Here is a 22,573-nt window from a genome sequence, read left to right as displayed (position 1 = left end):
TCGAATTCTAGATTTGTCAGTGAACAATCTCCATGGAACAATCCCCTCATGTTAGGATAATCTTACAAGCATGGTTCAAGCAGGATTTCTACCTACAGATAATGGGCATTCCTTAAATTTTTTTATTCTGGAGGTTATCTCTATGGTGAATGTGATGATCAGTATATTGACCATGCAATGATTGAGTGGAAAGGATATGAACGTGAATTCATTAAACATCTGGGATTCTTGAAGAGCATTGACTTGGCAAGCAACAACTTAACAAGTTAGAAAGCCGGATTTAGTATAGTTAATGTTATAATCCTCCTCATTTATCCGGGCTTGAGACCGGTAATAATAAATTAAAAAGTTTATAAATGGCGGAACACGAACACTATAACCAAAGGGGCCGGAATCAAAATTATATTTAAAGCTATATAAATAGGTTTAATAGCATTTAAATCAAATTTAAAACAGCCTCAATTAACCATTCCTATGAACAAGTTTAATAATTAGATTCTATCTTTACACAATTTTCTAGGTGTATCATATAACATGGTTTTTACAATTTCATTATACAACTTGTTAAATTAATATAGTTTCTAGGATATATTTTCAATAGATTGAACATAGTTAATTAGAATAAAAAGGAAAACATACTAAACATGCTAAATTTTTAAATATTAAACACATAAAGGATAAAAGTAAAAAGTGACAACTAGCATATATTATTGTACAGTGTGCACCATCAATCCATCAAGGAAATAATATCATATCTTTTCTTAAAATTTCTGATTTCTTTACACAAACACTATCCGACTGTAATAAAAAAGATACAAAATGGGAAAAAAGAAGTCTAGTGTAAACTTACAACTAATCAGGTGTAATGGAGAGGCCATAATCCAACTGTGACGGAAGCAGGAGCCGTTTTTCTGTTTCTTTTATATCTTGATGGACGAAAGGTATTTAATTTTGGTAAAATATCTTATCTCCTTTGAATTAGGTTATTTAGGTATTTTGAAATTCTTGTTTTTATTTTGGTGGAGTCCCGTTCTTTTAAGTTTCTGTGATAGATGTCTTTCTTTTTGGGATTAACTCAATGTATAAACATGGTGGAGATTTTCAAGATGGTGAAAAAACAACACATGTTAACATATATTACCTTTTATGGAGAAGGAAGAAGACGAACAACAGATGGAACTTGGAAGAAGCCTTGTGCCGTGAATCAAAAGAAGAAGAAGTATTTCAACAGTAGTTCACACTTCACAAAATCCGTATGCAGAATTGAAGAAAGGAGAGGAAGAAGATCTAGCGTCTGTTTTTTTTTTTTTTGGTGTTGCGATTAGTTTAGGCACCTTAGCCGATTAGGGAATAGGGATATACATGGACTCCTTGGTTTGTGGGCCCTCTAGATGTGGGGGCCCTAAGCCCTAACTTTGTTTCAATCAAAATAAGGCCGGCCCTGGTTACTCACATGCTTTAATTTGTGGGTAATTTACAAAAAAATGGCTAAACTGGACTAATAGATCGATAAACAAAGAACATGAACTCTAAATTTGGGATTTTCAGTTTAGACTTTCTATGAAAGCAGGATTTCGGTATATACTAGAATAATTATGTCTTTTTTATTGTATTTAATTGGCATATATGCATTAGGTTAATACGGAACTACTCTATTTAGAGTATATTTCATACAGATTATGTGGTTAAGATGTCTTTCTATGTATTTTCTCAAATTACAGTTTATGTTATAAGGTAAGAATGTTTATTAAAAAAATATATCCAAATTCCAAGCAACAAATTACATAGCCATCATTCTAGTTATAATACCTCCAAAAAGTGATTTTTTTTTCATTTTTATATGATACAAGTTTTTAATTTACAAAATAATCATGAAAAAATAATCTTAAAGTGTTTGATTTTACAATTTAATCCATCATAGCCAATGTTTTAAAAACTGGATCACTCATCTTAGTGGTTCGATGGTCAAACAGTCGGACCGGTCCTTAAACCCGGATGACATCAAACAGATAATCAAAAAACTGGATCACTCATCTTAAACCGGATAGCCAATGTTTTAAGAAATGTCGTATATATATATAAACCACTTAATCAGATAATCAAGAAACAAACCCCCAATATTTAAATAAAATCTAAAGCAATACCAAAAAAAAACCCGACGGACATCTTAGCAATTAATGATTTAATTCGTTTGAATGGAATATTTTTTAATCAAAATGAATATAGAAAATAGATATACACACATTTTGTTCCACGAATAAGTGTTTTATCTTAGTATATGTACGGCTTGCTTTCCATGGGCCAGGACGCTTGCTTAAACAGCGCAGGTTATACAGTTTGTTGGCCGGGCAGCTATCACTGTCGCGAAAATCGCTGAATTCCGACTGCAGTACAGAGGCGCCGGAGACTGTGAAACAGAAGCAGAAGTAGTCAAAGGGAAATCAACACTAAAAGACCCAAATTCAAGCGAACTGTTGATGTTGATAGCAAGTCTCCCGTTGAAAATCCGGTACTATCTTTTTCAAATTTTTTGTTTTTTTTTTTGTAGAATTAGACCCCGCCTTTGGAAATATATAAAGAATAACTTATGCTAATTGGTTAATTGATGCTATGTGAGGCTCACAGTTTTATAGATCTCATGATCATATTCGGTTAGCTATAGGAGAATGAATCTAATCTAGCTGTTTTTCTTGATGTTACTCTTAGATTTTAAGATCAGATCCAATATTGAGATCAGATCCGGTTAATCTGTCTGGGGCATTTCTTTTCACTCTGGCAGAGCCACCAGCTACACAATTCATTAAAAGTCTTGTTGTTATCATTACATTGTTGAATCAACATTTTGTTCTTTTTACATTATTAGTCTAACACTTCATTCATTTATACGAACTACATTACATTAGGGTTGCATGTTTCTGAACTATTCATTCATTTATATATTTTTTATTGTTTTGTGTGTGAAAAGAAAAAATTAATTTGTTTAACATAGTACCAATGCTAGGGAGGTCTAGAGACTGTGGTCGTCCGTTCTTTAATTTTGTAGTTAATAAAGATGTTAAACATTTTAGTATAGACAGATTAATAAAAAGAATTCATTCAGTTGTTTTTCAAAATATATAAATTGCAAGTTTATTACCCTCTTGTTTTAGAGTCACTACTAATGTAGCACTCTTTCAAAAAAAAAAAAGTTATTTTTAACAATGTAGGAGACCATGGATCAAAGCTGAAATGGACCAACTTGGCTTGTTTCTAACAAGTTTATGATTTAATTAATTTAAGTGAGATAAGTTCTTTTCATGGTCATTAAATTCTTGGACCCAAATGATATCATATCACTGTTCTCACTGATATCTACTATATTTGATTCCATCAGTTCGTTTTTAGGGACTCATTGCATATAACTAGAGGATCAAAAACTACCACAGCATGGGAAAATATACAATTCATAAATACAAATTTCCAAGACTTGTAAGTCTTTAAATGTCTAATTTGGGGCAATCTGTTTTTCAATTCATCTTTAATTTGTCTTACATTTTCATTGAAATTTCATAGAAATTACGGATTGTAGGCCCCAAACAAACAGGCCACCAGATTGAGGTTGTTCATTTGAATTTTTCGTCTTCACAATTAAGACTATATAAATCCTCATGAGGGGCAGTTTGAATATGCATCACTACCAAAAAAATTGAAAAAAAAAAGTCACAAAGATTTGCATTAACATAATGAATCCTTGTGTTTTTGTAATTTTCTCACTTCTATTGCTACACGCTGAGACTATAATTTCCGACCAATTGGGAGGAGGAGATGATAATGGTGTTATTATGAGAAAGTGTTCTGATAAGGAGAGACGTGCTCTCCTTGATTTCAAAGCTCGCCTCCAAGACCCCGATGAAACTCTCTCTACATGGAGAGCTGAAGAAGAAGAAGAAGAAGATTGTTGTAAATGGAGAGGAGTCACATGCAACAACCAAACACATCATGTCACAGGGCTTGATGTTGACAGACTTGGTCTTGTAGGTGAGATTAGCAATTCTTTGCTTAATTTAAGCAGTTTGAATCATCTTGATCTTTCCTACAATTCTTTTCATGGAACCATTTCCACCTTCATTGGTTCCATGACTCGTTTAAGGCACCTTGACCTTGGTTGGAATCAGTTTAATGGAATCATTCCCAGGTCCATTGGTTCCTTGACAGAGTTAACGTCCCTTGACCTTTCCTATAACTCCTTTTATGGAACCATTCCTCCAGAGTTTGGAAACCTCACCAACTTGCAATACCTTTACCTTCGAGATGTTGGAAGATGTAGAGTTGAGAACCTCGACTGGTTGTCTCATCTCTCTCATTTGGTGCATCTTGAAATGGATGGGACTTCTCTTGCCAAACAAAATTATTGGTTAGATGTGATTTTGAGTCTCCGGAAACTATCATGGTTAAGTTTAGATGGATGTGAGCTCTCACAGGTCATGTATCCATATTCTTCTTCATTTCTCAACTCTTCTTCATCTATTTCTTTCCTTTCTCTCAGAAACAACAATCTCACCTCATCCATGTATCGTTGGTTGTTCCCATTAACTAACAATCAGCTTCATCTTCTTGATCTATCTAGCAACATGTTAGATGGGACACCCAAATATCTTGGTAACCTCTGTAGTTTGGAATATTTTGCATTTGATAACAACTCTGTTGTTATCAAATTTCCTGATTTTCTCAACAACTTGTCGTCTGGATGCACATCGCTTACATTACAAGGGTTGTTTGCTGGACATAACCGATTTATAGGGACACTCTCCAATGAGATCCTAACATTCAAAAATCTTTCCATTCTTGATATGAGCTCTTGCAGTCTAGGGCCTCGCTTCCCCAAATGGATTCAAAAAATCAAAAATCTTACCAGTCTTGAAATTCCATTGTCATATTGCCAACAATGGAATTTCAGACACGATTCCTCCGGGGTTTTGGGACATGTGGCCTTCTCAATTAACATATCTCAATCTCTCTTCCAACAACTTCAGTGGGAAAGTACCAGATTTATCATCAAATTTTGGCAACAATTCTAGGATAGATTTGAGTTCCAACAGATTTTATGGTCCTATAACAAATATCTCTCCCACTGTGGCATTACTAAATCTTTCTAGAAACAAATTTTATGGTGGAATCTCCTTCTTATGTCAAATTGTCCCTGGGTTTTTAGTTTTTCTTGACCTCTCCCATAATTTTCTAAGCGGACAACTTCCAGACTGTTTGTGGCACTTCAAAGAACTAAAAATTCTTAATCTAGGACACAACAATCTATCTGGAAGGCTTCCTCCCTCCGTTGCATCTTTGATAAAATTAGAGGTATTGTATTTGTACAAGAACAACTTATCTGGAGAATTGCCTTTGTCTTTAAAAAATTGCACGAGTTTAAGTTTTTTGAATTTGGGGGCAAACAAGTTTTCTGGTAACGTGCCTGTTTGGATTGGGGAAAACTTATCAAGGTTGTATGTTCTTATCCTGAAATCAAACTCATTCTTTGGAACCATCCCTTTACAGTTATGTCAGTTAGCTAATCTTAAAATTCTGGATTTGTCACTGAACAATCTCCATGGACACATCCCCTCGTGTTTGGATAATCTTACAAACATGGCTCAAGCAGGTTCATTACCAACACATAATGTACATTCCTATTCAATTAAATTGTTTTTCCCAAGAGATGGTGTTTATGTTGTACTTGTTGATGAGTATCTTGACCATGCAATGATGGAGTGGAAAGGATATGAACGTGAACTCACCAGTACTCTGGGATTGTTAAAGAGCATTGATTTGTCAAGCAACAACTTAATAGGACAAATTCCATCTGAAGTTACCAATCTCTATGGACTGCATACACTCAACTTGTCAAAGAATGGTCTGCTTGGAGAGATTCCGGAAAAAATTGGTCAATTGGAACAACTTGAAACTTTGGATTTATCTAGAAACAACTTGTCTGGAGAGATGCCATTAAGCATGTCTAGTATGAATTTTTTAAATCATCTAGACGTGTCATATAATAGCTTGTCAGGGAGAATTCCATCCAGCACTCAACTGCAGTCTATTGATCCTTCAAGATACATTGGAAACCCAAGACTATGTGGACCTCCCCTTACCAAAAAATGTCATGGAGATGAAGAATCAGAAGCACCACCTATCATTGATGAGAGGGAGGATGGTGGGGAAGACACAGATGAACTTTGGGGGTGGTTCTATGTTGGTGAAGGCACTGGTTTTGTTACTGGATTCTGGATTGCATGTGGTGCTTTACTTCTCAACCGTCGTGGGAGACATGCTTTTTTTTCATATTTATGATAGATTCAAAGATTTGGAGTATGTGAAGGTGATGGTGTTCTTTGCATATCTACAAATGGTTGAACGTAGATAGTATGGTAATTAAATCATGCTTCACTTGTATTTGACAGGAGTTTTTATGTCCCCAATATCAATTAAATTGCCACCGACACCATGGGTGGCCTTTCTCTATTTGTGTCAACTAAGGCAACCTGAAAACTTTATATTTTAAATCTATTTAATTAATGTTGTATATTTTTAATGAACAATTTTATAGGACAAATCTTAATGTTGGTTATCTGTGGAAGTGATACTAAAATATGGTCCATCCATATACACTTGTTACTCACATGCTTTAATTTGTGGGTAATTTACAAAAGATTGGCTAAAGTGGACTAATTGATCGATAAACAAAGAACATGAACTCTAAATTTGGAATTTTCAGTTTAGACTTTCTATGAAAGCAGGATTTCATTATATACTAGAATAATTATGTCTTTTTGATTGAATTTAATTGGCATGCATTAGGTTTAATACGGAACTCCTCAAATTAAACTATAGTATTTCATACAGATTATGAGGTTAAGATGTCTTTCTATGTATTTTCTCAAATTACACGTTGTGTTATAAGGTAAGAATGTTTATTAGAAAAATATATCCAAATTCCAAGTAACAATTAGATTTCTGATTAGATAGGCATCATTCTAGTTATAATACCTCCCAAAAAGTTTATTATTATTATTATTATTATTATTTTGGCATTTTTATATGATACAAGTATTTAATTTACAAAATAATCACAAAAACAATAATCTTAAAATGTTTGAATTTACTATTTAATCCATCATAGCCAATATTTTAAAAACTGGATTGGTCATCTTAGTGGTTCGATGGTCAAACAGTCGGACCGGTCCAAAAACCTGGATGACATCATTATTATTTATAATTAAATATAAAATTATAAAAAAAATACAAAATATAAAAATAACCTCCTTGCAGCCAGTGAATGAAAGTTTCACAAAAAAAATTAATAAAAAAAAATAACATATTGTTTTATAAGAATAGTCATCTTTACATATTTCTAAATAATGTGATTAATATAATTATAAAAAAAACATGTGAAGAGAGATCAAAGGGCATGTGTAGCATTTTGGTGGATAGTTGTGTGTCCCACATTGACTCAACAAAGAAAGAAGTACACAAACACCATTAGAAAAGACTGAACATTTTCTAGATCGGTCTGGGTGTGCTAATGTGCATACGAGATTTGTTTCGGTCTTGGTCGTTGTGATTGTAAAACGACTTCTCTCCCTCAAAAGGAAAATCAATCCAAATGGTGTGGTTAAACCCATAGAAGAAAAACAGCAAACAAAAAAAATACAATGGTATGTGTAAGCCTAGGCTCACCTCAAATTTTTAATTTTTTATTATTTTTTTATTTTATTTGCTTTTATAAATAAAAACCATTTGCAAGTTATTTTTAAAAAAACATTTGTAGTTCAGTTGGGAAAACGCCTTATCCCTTTCGCAAACAATGGCAGTTTGATTCCATAGTGTTACATTTGGCATGCTTTTTTTTAGGTAATTCATTTCTAAGGTTACATTTAAGCTCATCATATTTAGAAGTTCAATTCTTTTAGTAAGTTAGTTTTCAAAATTTATATATTTCACACCTCAAATTTTATAAATTTCCATAATTCCATTTTTAACTAATTTAATTTAGTTTTTAGTTTTTCATTTTATGATTTATTTTGCTTATATATAAAAAACTTGTATTTAGGGGGCTCATTTTCACTTTTCGCATAAGACCTTCAAAATCAATAAACCGGCCCTATATATATATATATATATATATATATATATATATATATATATATATATATATATATATATATATATATATATATATATATATATATATTTCAATTATTTTACGAGGAACACCCTAAAAAATGTTTTTGCCTTCACCCCTGCACTAACATACATACAAAAAAATTACTACTTCAAGAAATATTATATACATATAAATCCAAGATAATCAAGCAATCATGACCCAATCCTCAATATCTAGATAAAATTAAAGCAATAACAAAAAAAAAGTTCTAAATTGTCATCTTAGAAATTAATTGGTTTGAACTATAAAAATATATTTAGAAAGTGGAAGTAGACTTACTTGACAAAATCATTGCCCACAATCAATATAAAAAGTTTTTAACCTTTTTTTTGAGTAAGCCGGTATAATTATCTGATTTTTCTTTGTAGGTGGTGGTAGTTTTTTCTTTCTATATAGCCCCATATTTTTTGTGGTTATGTAATTGTAATCATTTAGTAAATAGGGGGCTTGAATTTCATGGCCCTTGATGCATGTTCCTAGCAAAAACAGGTTAGACTGTTTGTGGGCCACTTCGTCTTACTGTTTTTTGGTTCGATGAATTTCCGCTACCAAGGCACCAGTGAGGGCGAACTTGTGAAGGTTAAACAGAAGTACCAGGCAAAAGAGAAATCAGCACTAAAAAATCCCTAATTCAAGCCTAATATTGATCATAGCTCATATCTTCTCCAAGATCTGGTACCATGTCTCAAAAATTCATGAATAGGTAAGTAGCCAGGGTCGGCCCAGACGGTGGGCAACCCGGGCGACAGCCCAGGACCCACGTCTCTAGGGGGCCAAAAATTTATGGGTTATGTAGTGTGTGTGTGTATATATATATATATATATATATATATATATATATATATATAATGATTACCTAAATGATTTTTAGGTCGTAAAGTTGATTCAAACTCAAATTAGCTCAAAACATAAACAATTTGGCTTCCTTACTATTGCTAATTGTACACGTCTATAATGAAAAATGATTGATATATATATTTTTTGAATCTTTATTATATTTGTCTTTAAGGGGCCATTTTTTTCTTTTCGCCTCGGGCCTCATATATGTTTGGACCGACCCTGTAAGTAGCATCTAATGTGGTCGGAAAAAAAGAACCTTGACCGGGTCCTTTTGAAACAAAATCTCCTTTGTGTAAGATTTTGGTATTTTCCCATAAAAATTAATTGTTTGGAGAGTTAAAATGAAATATATATATATATATATATATATATATATATATATATATATATATATATATATATATATATATATATATATATATATGGCCATACAGGCGTTTCATGCACCTTCACCCTCTCTTCCCCACTCCCAGCCACATGGCATGGCAAGCTACCATTGGCTGGTATTTTTTTTTCTACCCACTTTATTTTTCATCCATAATTTTTTTCCTTTATAAAAAAAATCTAAAAAACCAAAGTTTTTATAATTTAATTCTCTACAAAATGAGCACAATCATGAAAATTTGAAAATAAAAATTTATCTTTGTAAATACTCGCTTTCGTAAAATGAAAGAGCGAAGATGCGAACTTTAAAATGTAACTTTGTTATGGAAGTTGAACTTTATGTCTAATGAAATTGCGGTTTTTGTTTTTATCTTATTTTATATAGTACGCCATTTTTTTTGCGGATACCCATTTACTTTGACCCTAGCTCTATCCTTAGTCTACCCTCATTCACTTTGAAGATTGCTTTGAGGATGTTTTGTTCCTCGTATCCAACACTTTTAAACAAGTCAAGTGTCACTTGACAATAATTCGTTTAAATGAGTATTCCAGATTCACAAAACACTAACTTTGTCCATTTTCTATGTTAATTGTTCTCAAATATTGTAATACCAATTTATAGCTTGGCGTATTTGGAATATACCAGTTTATGCTAATTGTATATTTAAGAAAAAATTGTAAAATCGTGTAGTAAAATCTTTAGCAACTACCAATGCATTCAATAGAATCCATCACATGTATTGCGGAGGATACTGTATTTAAAAAAATAATAACCGCAATACACAAAATTATTCAATATGTGTCAACTTTAATAAATTTAGCAAATTGAGCTACTTAACCCTGAGATCTTGGCTTGTGTATTCTTTTTCTCGAGCAATTATTGGATTTTATTATTGTTTTCTAAATAATTTGCATAAATGGTCCACGTGGTTGACCAAATGTTGTTTTTTCCATGTTTTTGTTCAGACCTAAGTATGTGATTTTTTTAATTTGGGATACCAACATAAAAGCTCTTAAGTTTTGTAGAAATTGATGGTTTTATCCTAAATTGAAATTTATGTTCATTAATGGCTTCAGTCTACAATTGTTTTTTTCATTTTGAGATTTTAGTAGGTAAAATCGGTAACCTATATAAGTAGGTGTGACATGTCGACGTTGAGTTTTTCACTTGCTTAAAAATCGAGGCATAGAGGGATGAAAGGGACTGGTGGTGGGATTGGAACCACCAACCACCCATGCATTTTAAAATGCCGGAAGACTTAAAATTCAAATTTTATTGTGATTAAAATAATAATAATAATAATATTAATATTAATATTAATATTAATATTAATATTAATATTAATATTATTATTATTATTATTATTATTATTATTATTATGAATGTATTTTTTAAATAGGTCTCTAAACATATAAATATATTTTTAAATATATAAATACATTTTACAGGTATTTATAAAAGAAAATGTATTTATACAAATTAAACACACACACACACACACACACACACACACACACACATATATATATATATATATATATATATATATATATATAGAGAGAGAGAGAGAGAGAGATGTAGGTTCAAATGTTTCTCACATTTATTGTGTGCTAGAATGCACCAATAAAAATTTAGTAAAAATTATATGTATATTAAATGATATCAATACTTATAATTCATTTGTATGGAAACTAATTAAATTCGTTATTAATTTCAACAATAATATTCTTTCAAAATGAATTCGTATTTAGAAGAATGAGAATGTATTCTAGCAGAATGAGAATGTATTATACTAGAATGCACTCTCGTTCGTCATATTCCATGCAACTTTATTGTATTTTAAGTGAGTGAGTACTGAAACAAACAACGAACCCATACGTAAAAACCTAGGTATGAATTCATTTTGAAAGAATGTTATTGCTGACATTAATAACAAATTTAATTAGTTTCCATAAAAAGAGAATTATAATTATGAATATCATTTAATATACATACAATTATAGAAATCATTTAATATATATCTTTATTTAATTAAAGAATTATTTAATTTTACTAAATTCCTATTGGTGCATTCTAGCACACAATAAATATAAGATACATATTAACCTAGCCCTATATATATATATATATATATATATATATATATATATATATATATATATATATATATATATATAGAGAGAGAGAGAGAGAGAGAGAGATAGGTTCAGGTGTTTAAAGTAATTATTGAGTTATTGTAGGCATAAATGTGGACCAATCATATTAAAAACCTAGATAGGGGTAAAATTGTAATCTTAGGTTCAGGTGTTTAAAGTAATTATTGAGTTATTGTAGGCATAAATGTGGACCAATCATTTTAAAAATCTAGATAGGGGTAAAATTGTAATCTTAGCTTTTAATTATTTTTGGTAATTAATTATTCAAATCATAAACCCTTTAATTTAGGCAAAATCGTTTACATTACAGCTTTAAAACCCTAAACAGAAACATCGACCTTTAACAATCAAGCAGCTCTCGGTTGCTTCTCTCCCAATTTCGGCATAGTGTGTGAAGGGAAGAGAGGTGGGTGGTTCAATCGACGGGATGAAAAGGCGGGAGTTGGTTTGAAGGAAGCAGTTATCGATCGGTGCCCTACCCCTCTAATCAGGGCATATCGACGGAGCTTCTGTGATAGTTGGGAAATCGCGAGGAGGTGCGGAGGGAAGAAGCATCGTGACAACATCGATCCAGGGGCGTTCGATTGTTGTGTTTGACAGAAAGAAGAAAAGACGAGAAAGAGAGGGGCAGTCGCCCTTCTCCGGTGACTCTCTTATTGATCGTTGCCCTACACCACTGTGTATTCCATTACAACAAAATCGATTAGGCAGGGACAAGCAAAATCAGCGGCGGCAGTAGGCAGCTCTGCCACTTCTTCCTTTTTTTTTGGTGAAGTGAGAACGAGAGACATAGAGGTCGATGGGTACAAGTTTCTTTCTTCTTCTTCTTACTTTGACTGATTTACTGTAAACCAATGAAGTTTAATCTTCAAATGGGTTTTATAATTTGATTTGATTTCAATATAAAGAATGGATGTTTGGGTTGATTGTTTGATAGAAATCAAAGAAATTTTGGATGTGTTTAGGTTTATTGTCTAATTCTTTCAAGGTGTAATATTTTTGGTGAATTGGGAATTTGTTCTGATTGTTTAATTTTTACAGGAAATTGAAAGTTGTTTTGATGCACACCAAGCGCTCGCTAAAATGCTTCAACTGAATGATATTTCTTCGTTTATAGTATTCTATCAGAAAAGAATGTTTTTTTATGATAATCATGAACATATTCTGTTAAAATGCCCCGAATTAATATAATTATTGATAAATGAATTCCAATTCTATCAGAATGGAATTCCAATTCTATCAGAATTCCAATTATGTTGGAATGGAATATGGATATTTTCTCACTAATTTATTCATTGGATTTGTTTCCACAGAAGCTGATGCTTGAAGAACGGACCACGAAATTTGAACGACGCCTCTTAGCAACATTATTCTTTTAGAATGTATTAGTGTCTTTGTTAGATTTTGATGTTTTTTTTCCCGATTTGAAAGTTTTTAGTTTTATTCTTTAATAATAAATGTAATTCCTAGCAATTGTTACATGTATTCTATAAGAAATAATGTAATTTTTTGTTTTAATTGTTCAATTGCTGGTTCGAGAATTTGTTATTCTACAAGAAATTTTTAAAGTCATGATCAAGAAATATGTTCAATAATATTTTTATTATTTTATGATTCTAGAATATTTTTATTTTTGAACATACTCAAACATATTCTGTCAGAATGTCCGAATTAAAAACATTATAATTCGTAAAATCGGATTTTTAAAATTAATAGAATCTACGATCCCTTAAAATATGCAAATTTACTTTATTAAATCTATATTAATTGACTAAAATACCAATCTAGTTAAATTTCATGGTACTTATCAATTATATTTAATTCAATAATATGTATTAATCGCTTTCTTAAAATAAGTAAAATGATTGGCTCACATTTATGCATACAATAACACTTACTTTGTCCATTTTCTATGTTAATTGTTCTCAAAGATTGTAATACCAATTTATAGCTTGGAGTATTTGGAATATACCAGTTTATGCTAATTGTATATTTAAGAAAAAATTGTAAAATCGTGTAGTAAAATCTTTAGCAACTACCAATGCATTCAATAGAATCCATCACATGTATTGCGGAGGATACTGTATTTAAAAAAATAATAACCGCAATACACAAAATTATTCAATATGTGTCAACTTTAATAAATTTAGCAAATTGAGCTACTTAACCGTGAGATCTTGGCTTGTGTATTCTTTTTCTCGAGCAATTATTGGATTTTATTATTGTTTTCTAAGTAATTTGCATAAATGGCCCTTGACGCATTTTCCTAGCAAAAACTGGTTAGACTGTTTGTGGGCCACTTCGTCTTACTGTTTTTTGGTTTGATGAATTTCCGCTACCAAGGCACCGGTGAGGGTGAACTTGTGAAGGTGAAACAGAAGTACCAGGCAAACGAGAAATTAGCACTAAAAAAACCCCTAATTCAAGCGTAATATTGATCATAGCTCGTATCTTCTCCAAGATCTGGTACCATGTCTCAAAAATTCATGAATAGGTAAGTAGCCAGGGTCGGCCCAGACGGTGGGCAACCCGGGCGACCGCCCAGGGCCCACGTCTCTAGGGGGCCAAAAATTTATGGGTTATGTAGTGTGTGTGTGTGTGTCTCTCTCTCTCTCTGTGTGTGTGTGTGTGTGTGTGTATATATATATATATATATATATATATATATATATATATATATATATATATATATATATATATATAATGATAACCTAAATGATTTTTAGGTCGTAAAGTTGATTCAAACACAAATTAGCTCAAAAGATAAACAATTTGGCTTGCTTACTATTGCTAATTGTACACGTCTATAGTGAAAAAAGATTGATATATATATTTTTTGAATCTTTATTATATTTTTCTTTAAGGGGCCATTTTTTTCTTTTCGCCTCGGGCCTCATATATGTTTGGACCGACCCTGTAAGTAGCATCTAATGTGGTCGGAAAAAAAGAACCTTGACCGGGTCCTTTTGAAACAAAATCTCCTTTGTGTGAGATTTTGGTATTTTCCCATAAAAATTAATTGTTTGGAGAGTTAAAATGAAAAAAAAAAAAGAATATTTGGCCATACACGCGTTTCATGCACCTTCACCCTCTCTTCCCCCACTCCCAGCCACATGGCATGGCAAGCTACCATTGGCTGGTGATTTTTTTTTCTACCCACTTTATTTTTCATCCATATTTTTTTCCTTTATAAAACAAATCTAAAAAACCAAAGTTTTTATAATTTAATTCTCTACAAAATGAGCACAATCATGAAAATTTGAAAATAAAAATTTATCTTTGTAAATACTCGCTTTCGTAAAATGAAAGAGCGAAGATGCGAACTTTAAAATGTAACTTTGTTATGGAAGTTGAACTTTATGTCTAATGAAATTGCGGTTTTTGTTTTTATCTTATTTTATATTACGCCATTTTTTGCGGATACCCATTTACTTTGACCCTAACTCTATCCTCAGTCTACCCTCATTCACTTTGAAGATTGCTTTGAGGATGTTTTGTTCCTCGTATCCAACACTTTTAAACAAGTCAAGTGTCACTTGACAATAATTCGTTTAAATGAGTATTCCAGATTCACAAAACACTAACTTTGTCCATTTTCTATGTTAATTGTTCTCAAAGATTGTAATACCAATTTATAGCTTGGCGTATTTGGCGTATTTGGAATATACCAGTTTATGCTAATTGTATATTTAAGAAAAAAATTGTAAAATCGTGTAGTAAAATCTTTAGCAACTACCAATGCATTCAATAGAATCCATCACATGTATTGCGGAGGATACTGTATTTAAAAAAATAATAACCGCAATACACAAAATTATTCAATATGTGTCAACTTTAATAAATTTAGCAAATTGAGCTACTTAACCTTGAGATCTTGGCTTGTGTATTCTTTTTCTCGAGCAATTATTGGATTTTATTATTGTTTTCTAAGTAATTTGCATAAATGGTCAACGTGGTTGACCAAAAAATGTTGTTTTTTCCATGTTTTTGTTCAGACCTAAGTATGTGATTTTTTTAATTTGGGATACCAACATAAAAGCTCTTAAGTTTTGTAGAAATTGATGGTTTTACCCTAAATTGAAATTTATGTTCATTAATGGCTTCAGTCTACAATTGTTTTTTTCATTTTGAGATTTTAGTAGGTAAAATCGGTAACCTATATAAGTAGGTGTGACATGTCGACGTTGAGTTTTTCACTTGCTTAAAAATCGAGGCATAGAGGGATGAAAGGGACTGGTGGTGGGATTGGAACCACCAACCACCCATATATTTTAAAATACTGGAAGACTTAAAATTCAAATTTTATTATGATTAAAATAATAATAATAATAATAATAATAATATTAATATTATATATATATATATATATATATATATTATGGAAATTGTTTCTTATGAATAGTGAACTTCCATAATTTTTGTCTATTTTAGTCCCTGGACTTTATGTTGTTTTTTTGGCAGAATTGGTCCCTGTACTTTGGCAACTTTGGTCCTCATTTTTTAGCCATTTTGACACTTTTGGTCCTTGTAATCGATATTTTTACATATTTTAGGAACCTTTTAATATTTAAAGTTTGGCCACAAAACTTTAACGATTTGACAACTTTGATCCCTTTTCTATTTAGGAACCTTTTAATATTTAAAGTTTGGCCACAAAACTTTAACGGTTTGACAACTTTGGTCCTCATATTTTAGCCATTTTGACACTTTTGGTCCCTGGACTTTATGTTGTTTTTTTGGCAGAATTGGTCCCTATACTTTGGCAACTTTGGTTCTCATTTTTTAGCCATTTTGACAATTTTGGTCATTGTAATCGATATTTTTACATTTTTTAGGATCTTTTAATATTTAAAGTTTGGCTACAATACTTTAACGGTTTGACAACTTTGATCCCTTTTCTATTTAGGAACCTTTTAATATTTAAAGTTTGTCCACAAAACTTTAACGGTTTGACAACTTTGATCCTCATTTTTTAGCCATTTTGACACTTTTGGTCATTCTAATCGATATTTTTACATTTTTTAGGAACCTTTTAATATTTAAAGTTTGGCCACAAAACTTTAACGGTTTGACAACTTTGATCCCTTTTCTATTTAGGAACCTTTTAATATTTAAAGTTTGGCCACAAAACGTTAACGGTTTGACAACTTTAGTCCTCATTTTTTAGCCATTTTGACACTTTTGGTCCTTATAATCGATATTTTTACATTTTTTAGGAACCTTTTAATATTTAAAGTTTGGCCACAAAACTTTAACGGTTTGACAACTTTGATCCCTTTTCTACTTAGGAACCTTTTAATATTTAAAGTTTGGCCACAAAACTGTAACGGTTCGACAACTTTGATTCCTTTTTTAAAAACTTGCTAATTCCTACCGCTTTAATTCTTTAGCCATTTTGACACTTCTGGTCCTTGTAGTCAAAACTTTTACATTTTTTCATAAAAACATGAACAAAACGGTCCGGGGCAAAGCCCGGGATTGTCATCCTTGCACTTTCTACGTCTGTCATATTTATCGATCGGGAAACAACATTGAAAGCTTCTGGCCCCCGCGTAGCGGGGGTAACCTTTCTAGTTATTATTATTATTATTATTATTATTATTATTATGAATGTATTTTTTAAATAGGTCTTTAAACATATAAATATATTTTTAAATATATAAATACATTTTACAGGTATTTATAAAAGAAAATGTATTTATACAAATTAAACACACACACACACACACACACACACATATATATATATATATATATATATATATATATATATATATATGAGAGAGAGAGAGAGAGATGTAGGTTCAAATGTTTCTCACATCTATTGTGTGCTAGAATGCACCAATAAAAATTTAGTAAAAATTATATGTATATTAAATGATATCAATACTTATAATTCATTTGTATGGAAACTAATTAAATTCGTTAGTAATTTCGACAATAATATTCTTTCAAAATGAATTCGTATTTAGAAGAATGAGAGTGTATTCTAGCAGAATGAGAATGTATTCTAGTAGAATGCACTATTGTTCTTCATATTCCATGCAACTTTATTGTATTTTAAGTGAGTGAGTACTGAAACAAACAACGAACCCATACATAAAAACCTAGGTATGAATTCATTTTGAAAGAATGTTATTGCTGACATTAATAACAAATTTAATTAGTTTCCATAAAAAGAGAATTATAATTATGAATATCATTTAATATACATACAATTATGGAAATCATTTAATATATATCCTTATTTAATTAAAGAATTATTTAATTTTACTAAATTCCTATTAGTGCATTCTAGCACACAATAAATATAAGAAACATATTAACCTAGCCCTATATATATATATATATATATATATATATAGAGAGAGAGAGAGAGAGAGAGAGAGATAGGTTCAGGTGTTTAAAGTAATTATTGAGTTATTGTAGGCATAAATGTGGACCAATCATATTAAAAACCTAGATAGGGGTAAAATTGTAATCTTAGGTTCAGGTGTTTAAAGTAATTATTAAGTTATTGTAGGCGTAAATGTGGACCAATCATTTTAAAAACCTAGATAGGGGTAAATTTGTAATCCTAGCTTTTAATTATTTTTGGTAATTAATTATTCAAATCATAAACCCTTTAATTTAGGCAAAATCGTTTACATTACAGCTTTAAAACCCTAAACAGAAACATCGACCTTTAACAATCAAGCAGCTCTCGGTTGCTTCTCTCCCAATTTCGGCATAGTGTGTGAAGGGAAGAGAGGTGGGTGGTTCAATCGACGGGATGAAAAGGCGGCAGTTGGTTTGAAGGAAGCAGTTATCGATCGGTGCCCCACCCCTCTAATCAGTCGAAGACGCTGATGGTAAGGGAAACGAAGGAACAGGGCATGTCGACGGAGCTTCTGTGATAGTTGGGAAATCACGAGGAGGTGCGGAGGGAAGAAGCATCATGACAACATCGATCCAGGGGCGTTCGATTGTTGTGTTTGACAGAAAAAAGAAAAGACGAGAAAGAGAGGGGCAGTCACCCTTCTCCGGTGACTCTCTTATTGATCGTTGCCATACACCACTGTGTATTCCATTACAACAAAATCGATTAGGCAGGGACAAGCAAAATCAGCGGCGGCAGTAGGCAGCTCTGCCACTTCTTCCTTTTTTTCTGGTGAGGTGAGAACGAGAGACAAGGAGGTCGATGGGTACAAGTTTCTTTCTTCTTCTTCTTACTTTGACTGATTTACTGTAAACCAATGAAGTTTAATCTTCAAATGGGTTTTATAATTTGATTTGATTTCAATATAAAGAATGGATGTTTGGGTTGATTGTTTGACAGAAATCAAAGAAATTTTGGATGTGTTTAGGTTTATTGTCTAATTCTTTCAAGGTGAAATATTTTTGGTGAATTGGGAATTTGTTCTGATTGTTTAATTTTTACAGGAAATTGAAAGTTGTTTTGATGCACACCAAGCGCTCGCTAAAATGGTTCAACTGAATCGTATTTCTTCGTTTATAGTATTCTATCAGAAAAGAATGTTTTTTATGATAATCATGAACATATTCTGTTAGAATGCCCCGAATTAATATAATTATTGATAAATGAATTCCAATTCTATTAGAATGGAATTCCAATTCTATCAGAATTCCAATTATGTTGGAATGGAATATAGATATTTTCTCACTAATTTATTCATTGGATTTGTTTCCACAGAAGCTGATGCTTGAAGAACGGACCACGAAATTTGAACGACGCCTCTTAGCAACATTATTCTTTTAGAATGTATTAGTGTCTTTGTTAGATTTTGATGTTTTTTTCCCGATTTGAAAGTTTTTAGTTTTATTCTTTAATAATAAATGTAATTCCTAGCAATTGTTACATGTATTCTATAAGAAATAATGTAATTTTTTGTTTTAATTGTTCAATTGCTGGTTCGAAAATTTGTTATTCTACAAGAAATTTTTAAAGTCATGATCAAGAAATATGTTCAATAATATTTTTATTATTTTATTGTTCTACAATATTTTTATTTTTGAACATACTCAAACATATTCTGTTAGAATGTCCGAATTAAAAACATTATAATTCGTAAAATCGGATTTTTAAAATTAATAGAATCTATGATCCCTTAAAATATGCAAATTTACTTTATTAAATCTATATTAATTGACTAAAATACCATTCTAGTTAAATTTGATGGTATTTATCAATTATATTTAATTTAATAATATGTATTAATCACATTTTCTTAAAATAAGTAAAATGATTGGCTCACATTTATTCATATGGTTTATATTGTTTAAAATACATATTTATGTATTTGTACATATTAATAAGTAACGATGTGTATTTATTATTTAAAATAGTTTTATCGGCGTCCATTCACTCGAAAATGCCAAGTCGTTGATGTGGCACGCCTGCCTGTACTTTACCTTCCAAAAGCTCAAAAATGGAAAAAAAAAGTGTGCAAAATTAAGACATTGAACATAAATTTCAATTTAAGGTAAAACCGTCCATATCTCGTCCATATCTACAAAACATAAAAGCTTTTATGACAAAACTTTCGTTCAACGAATAAAATTAAGAAAATTAATAGACTAAAAATTGTCGAAGTATGAATTTGTACAGTAACTTCTATACAGAAAATCCTAAACGTTTGGTATTTACTCAATTATAGAAACAATAAAAAAAGGTTACTTTAAGAAATGTTGTAGACATATAAACCACTAAATCAGATAATCAAAAAACAAACCCTTAATCCCTATTCTAATAAATGAATAGCTTTAATCTCCATTACCAAGTGTCATTCTAATATAACTCCTCATTAATATTATGTCATGTATCATGTAGATATATTAGGCAACTCATTTCAAAATTTAAATTTACATTTTCTAATCATATGTTAAATTTGAATTTATAACAACTATAAAAATTTGATATATCTCCTAATTAATAATTTATTTAAAATAATTGAATAATAATTATAAATTTTTATTATGAAAGTTTAATTAATTTTATAACCGTGGTTCACACGGATGATAAACTAGTATTTAAATAAAATCTAAAGCAATACCAAAAAAAAAACGGATGGACATCTTAGCAATTAATTAATTAATTCGTTTGAATGGATAAAAATATTTTTTAATCAAAATGAAAATAGAAAATAGATATACACAGATTTTGTTCCATGAATAAGTGTTTTATACTAGTATATGTACGGCTTGCTTTCCATGGGCCAGGACGCTTGCTTAAACAGCGCAGGTTATACAGTTTGTTGGCCGGGCGGATCTGACACGAAAATCGTTGAACTCCGACTGCAGTACAGAGGCGCCGGAGACTGTGAAACAGAAGCAGAAGCAGTCAAAGGGGAATGAAGCCCCAAATTCAAGCGTACTGTTGATAATATTGGTAGCAAGTCTCTCGTTGAAAATCCGCTACTATCTTTTTCAATTTTTTTGTTTTTTTTTTTTTTTTTCTTCGTAGAATTAGACCCCGCCTTCGGAAATATATGAAGAATAACTTATGCTAATTGGTTAATTGATGCTATGTGAGGCTCACAGTTTTATAGATCTCATGATCATGTAAAGTAATTAGCTATATTAGAATGAATCTAATCTAGCTGTTTTTCTTGATGTTACTCTTAGATTTTAAGATGAGATCCAATATTGAGATCAGATCCGGTTAATCTGTCTGTCGCATTTCTTTTCACTCTGGCAGGACCACCAGCTACACAATTCATTAAAAGTCTTGTTGTTATCATTACATTGTTAGAATCAAAATTTTGTTCTTTTTACATTATTAGTCTAACACTTCATTCTTTTATGCGAAGTACATTACATTATGGTTGCATGTTTCTGAACTGTTCATTCATTTATATATTTTTTATTGTTTTGTGTATGAAAAGAAAAAATTAATTTGTTTAACATAGCACCAATGCTAGGGAGGTCTAGAAACTGTGGTCGTCCATTCTTTAATTTTGTTGTTAATAAAGACGTTAAACATTTTAGTATAAGACTGATTAATAAAAAGAATTCATTCAAATTTTTTTCAAAATATATAAATTGCAAGTTTATTACCCTCTTGTTTTAAAGAGTCACTACTAGTTAGGCACTTTTTCAAAAAAATGTTATTTTTAACAATGTTGGAGACCATGGATCAAAGCTGAAATTGACCAACTTGACTTGTTTCTAACAAGTTTAGGATTTAATTAATTTAAGCGAGATAAGTTCTTTTCATGGTCATTAAATTCTTGGACCCAAATGATATCATATCACTGTTCTCACTTATATCTACTATATTTGATTCCATCAGTTCGTTTTTAGGGACTCATTTCATATAACTAGAGGATCAAAAACTACCACAGGATGGGAAAATATACAATTCATAAATACAAATTTCCAAGTCTTGTAAGTCTTTAAAAGTCTAATTTGGGGCAATCTCTGTTTCAATTCATATTTATTTTGTCTTACATTTTCATTAAAATTTCATAGAAATTACATATCGTAGGCCCCACACAAATATGTCACCAGTTTGTGGTTGTTCATTTGAATTTTTCGTCTTCACAATTGAGACTATATAAACCCTCAGGAGGGGCAGTTTGAATATGCATCACTACCAAAAAAATAAAATAAAAAAGTCACAAAGATATGCATTAACATAATGAATCCTTGTGTTTTTATAATTTTCTCACTTCTCTTGCTACACGCTGAGACTATAACTTCCAACCAATTGGGAGGTGGAGATGATAATGGTGTTATAATGAGAAAGTGTTCTGATAAGGAGAGATGTGCTCTTCTTGATTTCAAAGCTCACCTCCAAGACCCCAATGTGCTCTTCTTGATTTCAAAGTTCATAACTGGAGTGGAGTCACGTGCAACAACCAAACACATCATGTCACAGGGCTTGATGTTTCCGGATATGGTCTTGAAGGTGAGATTAGCAATTCTTTGATTAATTTAAGCAATTTGAATCATCTTAATCTTTTCGATAATTCTTTTCATGGAACCATTCCCACC

General features: G+C 31.2%; 1 pseudogene; it reads left to right on the top strand.

Annotated features, from left to right (window-relative positions):
- The first annotated feature begins 2,300 nt into the window (after positions 1–2,300).
- On the top strand, positions 2,301–6,506 carry LOC145118739 (receptor-like protein EIX1; annotated as a pseudogene).
- Positions 6,507–22,573: the final 16,067 nt, after the last annotated feature.

Source organism: Lactuca virosa, chromosome 6, assembly GCF_052849685.1.
Source record: "Lactuca virosa cultivar CGN04683 chromosome 6, Lactuca_virosa_CGN04683_v6, whole genome shotgun sequence".
Lineage (NCBI taxonomy): Eukaryota > Viridiplantae > Streptophyta > Magnoliopsida > Asterales > Asteraceae > Lactuca > Lactuca virosa.
This window is presented reverse-complemented; position numbering and strand designations above follow the sequence as displayed.